Genomic DNA, 13,698 nt, shown 5'->3' on the forward strand with positions numbered 1-13,698 from the left:
GGCTCTGGTTTCAGACAGAGGGTGAAAAGAGGTGCTGCAGCACAGGCAGTATGAGAAAAATAAAGAGCTTTTTGAACATTAAAGTATAGAACCTGCAAATGAGCACATTAGGACCCCTTTAAAGAAAACTAGAGTTGTAAGGTGTAATGCTACTGTGAAAACATTGTTTTTAATGTACTGAACCGTTTTGAAGTTTTTGCTATTGCTTTCATCACAAATACTGGAAAGAAATCATCCAAAATACAGCTTTATTTTACTTACTTTGTGTCTGTAGATTTTAGCTATATTAAAGGCCTCATTTTCACACTCAAACATAACATTTCAGAGAAGTTGCAACCCAAAAAGCAATTGTATTAATGGCACTAATTGTTGAGAGAAGTTTCATGCTGAAATTGCACTTCCTGTTTGTTTGTTTTTGTAACATTTTATCCAGAATCAACCTTTAACAGTACAATCAAAGCTATACCTAGACATTTCAGACAAAATCGTTTTGGTTTTGTTATAATTTAGGTAAACTGACCCTTTAAGTGTTTATTATAACACATTTGATGCCACTTTAACATAATAAGACTGCTCTATGCATAATTTGTTTCCCCATTTATACATTGTCTAATTATAATCATCCGCCCATTTTGTTGTAAGATTCTGCAGAAAATTAAACATATACATTGTGTGTGTTAAAAGGAAGTTGAACTCTCCTGTTTGACCCAGGTTTAAAATAGCTTGGACGTGGATGTGTATTTATAGGCAGCATTTGCATTGCTATGCATCCCCGTGACACCAGACACTACAACTAAATGGTTTTCTTGCGTCAGAGGAGAGCCGTCAACACACTTTGTCACTTTGGGAGATCACCACCACACAAGCAATCATCCTTTTTGGCCTGCAGTGTGTGGAGATGGGAGTTAGGATCAGTAACATTTATTGGACACATGACACGCTGAGGGGTCTCCTGCCTGCTTGTCAGGTTAGGGGAAGGCCGAGTGAAGCTGGAAAAATGGGTGACTTGATATGAAGTTTGACAGGTGCTCTCCACAAGTGTCTTTAGCCTCTTTACACACTGCTGGCACTGCATGCAGGGCTGTGTGCGTCACTTTCTGTGCCTCGCGTGGTTGACATTCCACTCAGTGCCACGCTGCCTGAGTTGGTTTATCAATAAACAAGAAGGCCATTAAAGAGAACTAGTTACAACACAGCAGAAGAAATACTCTATTAGAATACAATCATATGTCTTAAAGTTAAAAAAAATAAATGATGAGAGGATATTTTTGTTTATTCAGAGGGTAATTCCAGTGACAGAATGAAACACAGGAGAGGTCCAGTAAAGAAAGAACACACAAGAATATTGAAAAGAAAACAAATCTTCATTAATACTTGTTTTTTCCTTTCTTTTATGAAAGATGGAAGAAATAGTGATGTACTTAAGACACCCTGGAAGTGAAAATAAGGACAATAAGAAAAGTAAAGATAAGGATGAGTAAAACAGTGGCCAGCCCCTAGCAGTCTGTACTTAGATATTTTTAAATGAATTGGTAAACATTTTATACAGTCAGTTATAACAAATACAGATTCATATATGTACAGTGTAGATATAAATGTATATTGCAGTAGCAGTTTGCTTACAGTATCAAAAGAAAACCTATTGACCTCAGTTTTCATTGGCAAGACAATTAGGAGAGATAGGACAGAAGGAAGGAGTAAAGTAAATAAATACAAAGGAACTAGGAGAGGAAGACGGAAAGGATGGAAAGGAAATCAACAAATCTAGAAAAATTGGCAACAAAGAAGAAACACTTTTTATGAAAGACATACGGGAAAGATCGGGGAAATAAAAGATAAGGAAATGGTGGAACTAAGCTAAAGGGATAAAATGGGAAAATCATAAAGACTGAAAGCTTATTTGAATACATATTGTAATTGTCTCTTGTCCTTTAAATGTAGTTACATTATATTGTCTGCAACCTTAAGCTTAATGTTGTTTCTAAAACTTTGCACACGGAATACAGCTAGGAAATCTCTTGACATGGAGGTACCACCTTTGTCAATAAAAAAAATCTAACAAGCTGAAATTCCTCAACACAATCCATCCCACAGTGTTATAATCCAAAACAATTAAACATAATGAGCTCAGCATTACAGGGATCCTGGTACAGTAAGTCTCATAAGGCAGGTTGAGGCTGACCTGACCTGACAGCCATCACACTGGCTGACTCCATCCAAGGTCATTTTTCTACAACAACGTGGAACACAGAGAAGCCAAATGTTCTGTTCAACCTGTTAAAGTTATTCTACAGCCCTCTGGAGCCGTACAAGGAACACATACTGCCTAGATAAGATCTGTTCCAAGAAAAAGGCTCCGAGGTTCATGTACTGTATCATGAGATCAAAAATAAACTTTGTGGGCGTCAGGAGATTGATACTGCTGATCAAGACTAATCTGAGGAGATCTTAGGTATCAGGGTTTATTGTTAATGATTCAGATTGAGTATTGCTCCTATTCAGAGGAATCTTGTCTGTAGCGTTTTAAAGCACGACTTCTGAAAGACTGAATTGTGAACAATGGTGCTTTAAAGGTATAATATGTAACATTTCAGCATTGTAAAAATGCAATACATTTATTATTCTTTGAGACATTTTGCTTACAAGCAATTCAGAAATGTATGGTTGGTAGAGGCCAAGCCAGAAAACCACGAGAGTTCTTAGAATTCTTCCTCTAGAGATCATGAATGTCTATATGACGTGGCTGCAAGGTAGTGCGCTGATCTTTTGATCAGAACATATACGGTAAAGTATATTTTTGTCCTGATCCATCTATATAAAAACCTGTCTAGTATTAAACTGACCACATTTTGGCCACTTTTTGATGTCATAACAGTTTTTTGGGGGTTATCCAACCATTAGTTGATATCCAACCAAGGTAACACCCGCCCAACTTATCAGCTGAATCTCCTCCTAGAGCCCGGTTGTGTTTTCAATCAATGACTTCGCTGAGGGGAGTGGCCAGCAGCAGCTCATTAGCATATAAAGCTACAGACACAGAATCAGCACTTTTGGAACAGGGCTGAAACAGAGGGGTATGCTACAATGCATGATCTGTTTGGTATTTCGAGCCAAACACTTCAGGGACATGTTTTTTATTTATCTGAGACCTATAATATATTGTTTTGTTGAAAAAGAGTATAGTAGGGGACCTTAAATTACTGCGGTTGTGAGGTTGTGCAGTGATCGTTCAATCAGAAGGTTGTGGGTTAAATCCCACCCTTGCAGTCAACATGTCGATGTGTCCTTTGGCAAGATACTTTAACACGAGTCGCTCCTGATGGCATGGCCAACGGTGTATGTGAATTTGTGTGAATGAAAACTTACTTGAGCCAATTGCACATCGCTCTTTATGAATGGGGTATGAATGGGTGAATGACTTGTAAAATGTAAGGCGCTTTGAGAGGTCGTAAAGACCGGATAAAGCGTTATATAAACACAGTTCATTCACCTACAGCTGATAGTTGTTGAAATGTTTTACTGCCCGTATCAAACTTGTGGACAGACTAACCGACATTGCTATCCCTGGAGTCATGCGACCAACATGGCTAAGGAAACAAACAGTCAACACTGTAGTTTTCTAACCTGCTTAAGCAATGCGCAGTAGAGAGAACTGTGGATCTTCTCTGAGGTCTGTGCACATGAACAGCAGCTGTCCTGTTGTGGGCGTCTCTGCTGCGGGACGGGACACCGCCCACTGGAAGGAAGTTAAACTCAAAGCTGGGCAAGAAGGTGAGCCAAGCTCTGAGCATGAAACGCTTCTCAGTGTCACGCAGCAGCTTCGCTCCTTCCTGCCCACAGAGGTGTGTCTGCTGGGTTTGGATTGAGGTAATGAAGAAATTTTCAATAAACGATACCCTGAATACAAAAACAAGTTGACTGAGACAGCTACAGACTAAGAATTCTATTTAGGTTGTGACTGTGCCTCCTTTAAAAACATATAAAACATGCTAATGTATGCTAATTAAGATCAAACATAAAGTACAGCTCATGCTGATGGGAATCCCATTTGTTTATCAGGTTTACATTTCAAGAAAAGACCTAAGTGATTACAATTGACCCCAAGGGTGAACATGAATCTTTCTGCCAAATTTCAAAGCATTTCATCTAATAGTTATTATTTCAGCCTGGACCAAAATGTCGTCCCTATAGAGCCGAGATGCTAGCAAGCTAGTTTGTTTGAAGCCTACTGATGCCTTTAGCCAACAGACAGACATTTCCACCATCATCAAACACGATCATCTTCAGGTCTTCCAGAAACTCTCCATCCATTTGATAGTTTTCAGTCAGATATTGTTCCTATGACAAAAGTATGGTGCTTTTAGCACCCTTTTTTTCACAAGGCGTTCAGTTTGAATGCAAAACGTCTCCATAATAAGATCCAGATATGTTTTACAGTGTGACAGTGGTGGTCACTGACCCTGCACGTTATGCTCTTTCTTTGATTCTTTCATGTGCTGCCAGTGTTTCTCGAGTGTTGGCCGCCCACAGTCCCAAAGGTGCAGCAGCCTCGGTTCGCCCTTCTTCCATCACATAATAAAGAGAAAGCTCTTCCTGAACAGGTCCTCCCATTTTTACAGTAAATTCCACTTAAAAGGACACAGTTGAAAAAACTAAATTACTTTAGGTTTTAGGCAACAAAACAACTTGGTTAGGTTTAGGAAAGGTAATGGATTGGTTAAAATAGGTATGATTGTTACCCAAGGATGTACGTTTGTTAACTTTGTTATAAGATAACGTAGGCAGCTTAACGTACGTTGACTTTCGAATTAACATTGAACAATAACACAGGTGATAAGGATGAAAAGCCTATGTTTAGTTAGGGAGCGCAACGAGAACCCAACGAGACGCTCTACAGTATATTTCCTTTTTCATGAAATTCGGTAAATACTTACTTTTAACAATAACTTTAATAGCAAAATGCTTGTTTTTAAAGCAACAACTGGAAAACACAACACTTCTTTTTTTTTTGTGCAAAAAGTCAAAGTTAGCAACTAGCTAGTATAGAATAGAATATAATTACTTTATTGATCCCAATTTGGGAATTTTTTTAACACAGAAGCACATTCAGCAGCTCAACCATGAATTATTTCCTCAGGAGTTGGTGGAGACCAAAACAGAGCTCAACAGAAAGTGAATATTTGACTTCTATAAATGATGTTTCCATAAAACAATAATGCATTGTCAACCACATAAGAGGAGTTACTTATTTCATCCATGTTACATTTGTTTTTGACGTATCAGAAATACATTTTTAATCAAAGAACGAAGAGTGAGGCAGATCAAACAAACACAGGTCTTTCACCGATCTCTTTTCTCTAAAGTGTACCAAATATTTTATTATTAAATATTTCTATGCTAACTTGTTAGGTTTAACAAGCTCTTAATTTGCTTGTATGTCAGCTGATTGCAGATGGTTTCTGCTCTGTAATGGACAAAATTAGTGCACAATTTTTTTAACCCTGCATCCATTTTTCCAGTAAGGATTTTACCAACAAAGCAGATGGTTGTAATGTTGCTTTTAAATGTTGGGTTCCCTTGAGTTCCTAAGAAAGCAAGAAAACTCCTGACAGATGCTGCTGTCTGTTTTCATTTCAGTTTATTGAAATGATTAGTAAAGTGTTTAAGAGTTACAACTTTAATCTGCGTTCATTACAATATTACCCAAAATATATCCACCTGTGAGACAGCACATCAGTTTTAGTTAAACTGTTTGGGCTTTTAATCTTTAGACTTTTTGTCTTTCTTTCACTTTTAAAATATGGCAGCTGTGGGACATATTTTAATCGGACCATTTTATTAAGTGTTGCACCACATCTGAATCCTCTTTCTGCATTTTAAAGTGTGCAGTCAACAGCAGAGGAGGAGAAAGAATGAGAAGCTTCAGAACTAAAGGAAAGTTAACACCCTCATGTCAGTCCCATCATGCATCAAGAATGATTACGTCCATATGTGCAAGGAAGAAAAAATCATGAGCAGTTGTTTGACTTAAAGTAAGGCTTTTTTTCTCGGTGTGTTTGTCTTATTCCCACACTGTGATTCATCTTCTCTGACGCACATGGGTTGCAAAAGATGAGAATTGCATACATGACTAATTTGTCACCATACAAGAGAGATGAGGGACTGTAGATAGCTGCAAGGCATCTGTGATTATCTGGTAAAAAGCCTGTTTTTTGTGTAAATAATATAAAACTCTGGGTGGATTTCCTTTTCATAATCTTAGTTTGATTATCAAAGATTTGCTTCAACTCTGCTGATGTTACCCGCTCTGTTATATAAATGTCTGACGTGGACATGTTAAGCAGCAAGGAACTGTGTCAGGGCTCACATATGAGGTTAAAATGGATCGTTTCTGAAACAGGAGCCTATTCAGCTCAGATTGGCTTAGAGATGTGTCAGAAATATCCCGCCCCTTAGCCTATCCGGTTCAATGTGTTGGAGTTATAGCCAATAAAAGCGCGAGTGGTACATAGTGATGTCAGAAACCACTCTCGGGGGGAACGATGGGATTTAAGCCTTTGCAGGCCATTTACATGCACAGAAAGAGCAACATACATCTGTGCATCTTATTTCCCTCATGTATCTGCGTGCAATCTCAGATTTTATGGGAAAAAAACTCTACTAATAGTCCTAAATCAGGAACTCAAATTAAAAGGACAATGAGTTTGCTGTCACAACTGTGGAACAGTCCTCCTGTTTAAATTTGCTGTGCAACCTTAAAAAAGAATCAAACTAAATCATTTTTATAAACTTAATTAATTAACTATTTGACTTGTTTAATGTGTTTCTTGTCATGGGTGTGGGGTAAGTGCATGATATTATTTATATGCAGTGTGCAGCGGCTATAAGGACTTTTATTGCACATAATTCAACTTATTTTGATTTTATAGTTATTTATTTGTTGAATTCTAAATGCAACTGTCACAAAACCTAATAGTCAGATAAGACAGGAAAGGAGGCAGCAGAACAATTATACCTTTTATTGCTAGATATTTAAAAATGTGTACTGCAACAAGTTTCCTTTATCGTTCCAAGGAAAAGGCTTTTCCTCCGACTGTAAATAAAGTAAATAAGGGGAGGAAATGAGAAGGTGTGTCTGACAGGAGGTCATTTAACAAACACACTGATGTCATGGGAAGTAACTTCTTCACAGCTCTTGGTTTCCTTTTTATCTGAACAGCTGAGTTGATCTGTGAAGCTGAAACTTTTCCTGCCTGCACCTCATAAACCTCGGACAAACCCCACAAAGTGTTTCCAGGTTCTTCGCTCACAGTTGATATACACAGATCTGATACAGAGGGTGTTATCATGGCCCAAAGATAGAAATGAATCCAAATAATTCATTTTGAGAGAATGTGGTCTATGGTTTCTTTGCACATCTGAAAAATTCTGACATCTGTTTCTTATCAGTTTCAGTTTGAGCGTGAAGCCGCTTTGCTAATTGAAATGAGGCCTCTCCCTACGCACTAAATCAAGTCAGCTGTTGCTTTTTATTTCCTGTGTTCGATGGTGTGTGTTCATGACAAAATGTTCGATTGCCCACTTATACTTGATTCACATTGCAATTGGAATATGTTTGTTATTTAGTTTCCATTTGTTTTCCATTTGTGTATGGAAAGAGAATTTGAAAGAAAGGAAAAAGACACAGACACTCTCTCCTTTGTAGCCAGCTAGTTGCATGGCTCTATACGGTCACACTGATAAAAACCTAAATATCTTAATAATTATTGTATTAGTCACTTTCGGAGACATGTTCCCCTTTTTAATAACTTGTAAAAACTTTGGTGATCTATTAAACTATTACAAGGGTTAGGTGACTGGTAAAAATGTGCTGTAAGTGGGAGAATGTAAAACCCCCCTAATACACCCTAATTATGTGAAAGGGTATCCTTTCTTTGGGTGATGTTTTTTTTGTGAGATTGTATTGTCAGGTTTGTTATGTGAACCATTTTTTTTGTATTACACATTTCCCTGCAGAATAAATGACATTCCCATCAGCTGGATTTTGTGTTTAATACTGGCTAGCGATTGTTAGCATGACACATTTAAACTAATGAGGTAAACCTGCCAATCATCGCCATGTAAACACCGTGAGCTCTCTGAAATCACTGCTGCTCTGACAGTGAGCTCACGTTCTGTACACTTTCTGTACGTTGTGGGCCCCATGAAGCAGCAAGAGGCCCCTCTTGATCCCTGTCAACAAAAGACCCAGACACAGCCACAGCCACAGCCCCCCATGTCACTTTATGCTACTTAATACTTTTACTCAATACATTTTATGGGCTATGTCATACTTTTTTTCCCCCCACAACATTTATTTTACACATTTAGTGAGTTCAACTCCAAATGAAGTACTGTACCTTATACAGTAATTCAAATAAACCCCTTTTTACAAAGTGCAACATTGAAGTGATAAACACATTAATGCACCATTTATTTTATACAATCATTTAAAATATATGGTGCTTTAATGGGCCATTCTGCACTAACAAATACTTTTGGTACTTAAAGTATCATTTGATGCTTATGTTTTTTACAGAACCATTTTGAATGCAGGACTTTTACTTGTACATTAGTATTTTTTAATTGTAGTTTTGCTACTTTTACTTAATCCTTGTACTTCCTCCACCTCTGCTCCTGAGTGAGTGTTACCAGTGTCCTGGACCCCTGTGGGGGAGGTGTGTGTGTGTGTGTGTGTGTGTGTGTGTGTGTGTGTGTGTGTGTGTGTGTGTGTGTGTGTGTGTGTGTGTGTATGTGTGTGTGTGTGTGTGTGTGTGTGTGTGTGTGTGTGAGGAGATCTTGGGGTGCTGCAGGACATTCCTCTGTGTGTTGCTGCCTGAGAAGGACAACGAAATGCGGTCTCTGCATTTGACCCATCCTAGTGTTAGGAGCAGTGGGCTGCCATTATGTACGGCGCCCGGGGAGCAGTGTAGGTAACCAGTGTCTTGCTCAGGGACACCACGGTGGCACTTGGTCTTTCGGGGACTTGAACTGGTGACCTTCCAGTTCCCAGGCCAAGCCCCTATGGACTTCGCCACCACCGCCCTGTGATGACGTACACGAGACAATGGTGAGGAGTCAGTGTTACAGCTCCCTGCTGCTTTGGGCTGCAGACTGTAGAACAGAGCTATAAGAAAAACACACAACTTATGTCCTCAATCAAGGAAATATACTGTTCTGGAGAAGAGAGAATCTAATTAAAATGTCAATGTTTTCTTGATTTAAATGTTCTGAGAATGTTCCAGTAGACATGGGAGTACAATGAGAAAGGGGCCCCTGGGCACAGACATGCTAAATGCCGCACAATTTCTTCTACGTAAAAGCAAGACACATAGATTCAATCATTTTTTAGCCAATTTTTGTATTCATTTTATGTCAGTTGCAGCTCTTTGTGATCATTTTGCGTCCCTCTATAATATTTATGGAACCATTTTTTCCCTTTGTGTTCATTAATTTATTCCTTTTTGTATAGCTTTTTATGTCATTTTGCATCTCTCTGGAATACGTTTTGAGCCCCTTTTTGTAGTTTTTTTATCTTCTTTTTAGGTTTTGTGTCTTTTTGAAGTCATTTTGCAGATATGTGTAGTTGTTTTATGTCTCTTTGCAGTCATTGAGAGAACATATTGTCTATTTTTTAGTCATTTTGTGTAATTTATGACCATTTTGTTGTCTTTTTGAAGTTATTTTATATCTTTAAGAGGTTATTTGTCTCTCTTTGTGGTTTTTTGTGTGTCTCTTCGTATTCATTTTTGTCTCTTTATAGACATATTGCTTCTCTTTGGCCTTTTCTCTTAGAGAGTAAATGCAATGAGTGACACAAATTCACACTGGTGGCTGCTCCTGTGCAAGAGGAAACCATGAACTCTGGGAGGAGCAGGTTCCCACACCCAGAAGAAGAGACGCACAACGCTCTAACACAAACAGTCCACCACTCAGGAAGGAAAGGGCTCTCTTTGGGCCTTTATCAGATCTGCTGGATCCTCGTCCCGTCTGTCACCCGCTGCTGTCCGAGAGGGACGACCCCACCCTCCAGTCTTCTTCTGCATCAGGGTGTTTCAGATGAGGACACTCTGTGCACGTCATTGTCAGACTCGGGGGGGCTTTGATCGAGAGTTTAACTGATTTGAGTAGTTTATTATTGTCAGGGGATTGATGCCTGAAAAAAATAACTAATAGATATCACTATGAAACATTCCGAGTTGATAAATTACATGAAGACAAATGTTTTTTGTATTACAAGTTTTATAAAATGATGTGTTTAAATATGCAAATTAGAAATATCATCATTTCACAAACCCAGGTTAAAATGAAAAATAAAAACGCATTTTAGGATCATTTGTTCCTTTTTTGGAGTTCCTTTTTTTTGGGAGTATAATGGTTTTCAAATCAGGCGATAAAATACAACCCTCTGTAGAATGCTTCAGAATATAGATAGGAGAGTATGTGTTACAAATTCACTTATAGCTATCACTATGATTTTTTACATTTAGAGAATTATTATTTGCATTACATGCTTTCCTATAATGTATGTTTAAGTATGCACACGGCGCATAATCCAATGCTAGCTTTTGGTGAATTTAGGAGAAATCTATTGATGCAAACAGACAAAGGTCGTAAAATAAATAGCCCAACGTCTCAAATATTGACCAGTGCATGAAAAAAGAGCCTGCGGTGTCTCGCCTTCAGTGTCTCACCTTCAGTGTGTGTTTGTTGACTGTTGCTCATGTGTCTGCAGCAGAGGTTATGATGGAGCCTCAGTCAGCAGGGCAGCGCAGCTGGAGCTTCCCTCAGCTGTCTCCTGGTTGTGTAACCGCACCTCCTCGCTGACCTCATGGAACGTCTCTGCAGTAACTCAAACAGCCCGAAGACACAACGGAGACGGAGAAGGATCACGTTCACCACATCGCCTCCCTCCGCTCTGTGACCTCTGACCTATAAGCCACTTCAGACTCTACTCAATATGCCCCTTTGACCCAGTAGAGGACACTGGGTCAGTTGCCAGTTAAAAGAACATGAACAATGGATGTAACCTGAACTGTTTTGTTTTGTAACTGTGACAGAGAGGTTGATTTAAAATCACTCAGTTTCAAATGTATTCTCTCAAGTGCGTAATCTTAGCTCTGCTTTCAGCGTGAATTAACATTTTGTTTTCCCACCATGAGAGAGGACATTTACATTTTAAAGGAAGCCATGCTTACTTTGGAAATGGTCTAAGCATCTGATGTAAAATATGTAATTTGACATGTTGTATGGAAAGACATTAATAGGTAAGTCCTTGATACCTGGGGAGAAAATAAGCTAAATAAAAAGCACTTCTGCCTGTCATTAATTCTTGCCACCCTTTGCAGTTTTATAAATACTAATATATCCTACAAATCAGGAAGTTATTATATTCATAGTAAATATGAATCGTAGGGCTAATAAAACAAAAAGTAATGAATGACAAGTGCACCACTACGCTATTAATAAAATATAATACAAATAAAGTACCATTCATGAGGTTCAGAGTTCTGAATTCATGATGTATGTATAATACAAATACTATGCATTAATGTGTAAGCAGTGTTTTAATGTTAGGAAAGTTTACTTTCAACTTACATTTCGTGTAAACCAAAGAAAAAATTTGAATTGCTTCAAAGTTTTTTTCTTTGTCCAATTAATTATTTATCAGTCGTTTTGTCCTCCAGGGATGACTTATATCTCATGTTTCCTTGTGTGTTTTCATACTGTATATAGTGGCCACAGTAGGGGAACATGGTCTCTTGCTCTGCTCATTTGTTTTTGGGGATGGTTGATGGTGGTGAATAAAGGGTTGACTTTCACTGTGTGTAATCCAGGGGAGACTCTTAGCGTCACGCTGTGGAAATGAACAAACAACCTGTTGAGGCAGAATATAAAGCACATCTAAACTCGTAACATCCTTCGCCCTCACGGCCCGTGAAGGTTCCTGCAGGGTTTGTCAACACATCCTCTCCATCTCTCCCTGCTGTCAGTCTGCAGGCCTCAGCGAGGCTGCGGGACTCCCTGGCACCAGGGTCTGGCGCTAGAGGAAGATCTATCTCCAAGATATGAGCAGGACACACTCCACCCAGACGCCTGCTGTACACACAGACAGACGTATTACATCACTCCCCGAGACCACAACAACACAAACATCCCCAGGACAGAAACACCTCTCTTCCTCTGAGGCGCTGCTGTTTTTAGAGCTTTGCTTCAACTGACAATCCATGTCCTCACAAACTAAGGCTTTTGTACTATTATTAGTTTCATATTATTTGTTTTTTAGTCCAATGTTAGTGTTAGGGTTAGGGTTTATTATTATTAAAACAACCACAATATGTTTTCTATTTGTTTACTAATTTTAAAATTCTTTGAGAAAACATTTTATATTGTATATTGAAAGGAGTCATCATTTTTGCACCTTCTTTATTTGTTTTAACTTCAATGGCCTTATATGCCATCATTCATATAACGCGCAAGTAAAGAAGTAATTTGCCCGTTGGAGATTAATAAAGTTAATTTATTTGTCTTCGTCTTCTTCTTCCCAAGAAGAGGGTTAACAACTATTGATGATTGTCTGCAACACCAGAATAATTGGAAAAACTGGTAAAAAGTTTACCGTTACCTGCCTAATAAAGTTGCCTTTGAATAGCATGTAACAGATACTCATACCAACATTACTAAAAAAGGGCTTCAACAGGTCCCTAAAGTTGTGAGTTATATCCACATTCATGAAGTGTGTCCCCTTGAGTCATTTATTCCAGACTTATGTGCTATTAAAGCATTTTTAATATCCCTTTTGTTACATGAAAGGCCATCAATCATCATGAGCAAATAGCGACATGTTATGAAACTGAAAAAGTTGGAAATGGCACAGTCATCGTTTGCAGAGTGCACTTTGACTCGTCCAGATGCTGACTCCTGGAGTGGCACATAATTTCTCCCTGACAGATGATCGCTGTGTGTTGGCCATCAGTTCTCATGTGTGGAGGTCAGCCAGGATCGGGGTCAGGCTTTCTGCTGCGAACATCAGTTTCCTGAACATGTAGAGGGATTACATGTATTAACGTGAAGAGTGAGGTCACTCTGTGCTCTGCAGATGTAAAGCACATCTGCTGCCACCCCTCACTGTTACGCACCAGAAGGCAGGAAACATCCCGACGGACTGGATTAGTGCTGGATTTCAAGCTCTCCCTGTTTATTTTATGAATACTTTTCTTGCTGGAGGAAAACCACAGTGTACTGCCCTGTTGGCTCTGCTCTCTTTGAGTGCAGTTGTTCTGGTCTAAGGTTTTCTTTATGGAAGCCCATTACCGCCACAAAAAAAAAAAGAAAAAAGATGAAGGTGAAAATCTTTGACTATGGAAAAACATTTGAATATTAATCAAGACATCTAAGTGTTTGAAAAATTATTACTTAGTATTTCGAAGTTAGGATTTAGTATCTAAAAATAATGTTTTTGAATCTTGACTTCGTAAACTCAATATAACAACTTAATACTCCAAAATAGTGACTTAGTATCTTAATAAATGCCCAAGTATGTTCAAATAATGGCTTAGTTTGTCAAAATAGTGACCAAGTATCTTGAAATATTACTTAGTATCTAAAAAACAGTGACTTTGTATCTCAACATAATGACTTCGTATCATATAAATCAAA

This window comes from Eleginops maclovinus, chromosome 16, assembly GCF_036324505.1.
Source record: "Eleginops maclovinus isolate JMC-PN-2008 ecotype Puerto Natales chromosome 16, JC_Emac_rtc_rv5, whole genome shotgun sequence".
NCBI lineage: Eukaryota > Metazoa > Chordata > Actinopteri > Perciformes > Eleginopidae > Eleginops > Eleginops maclovinus.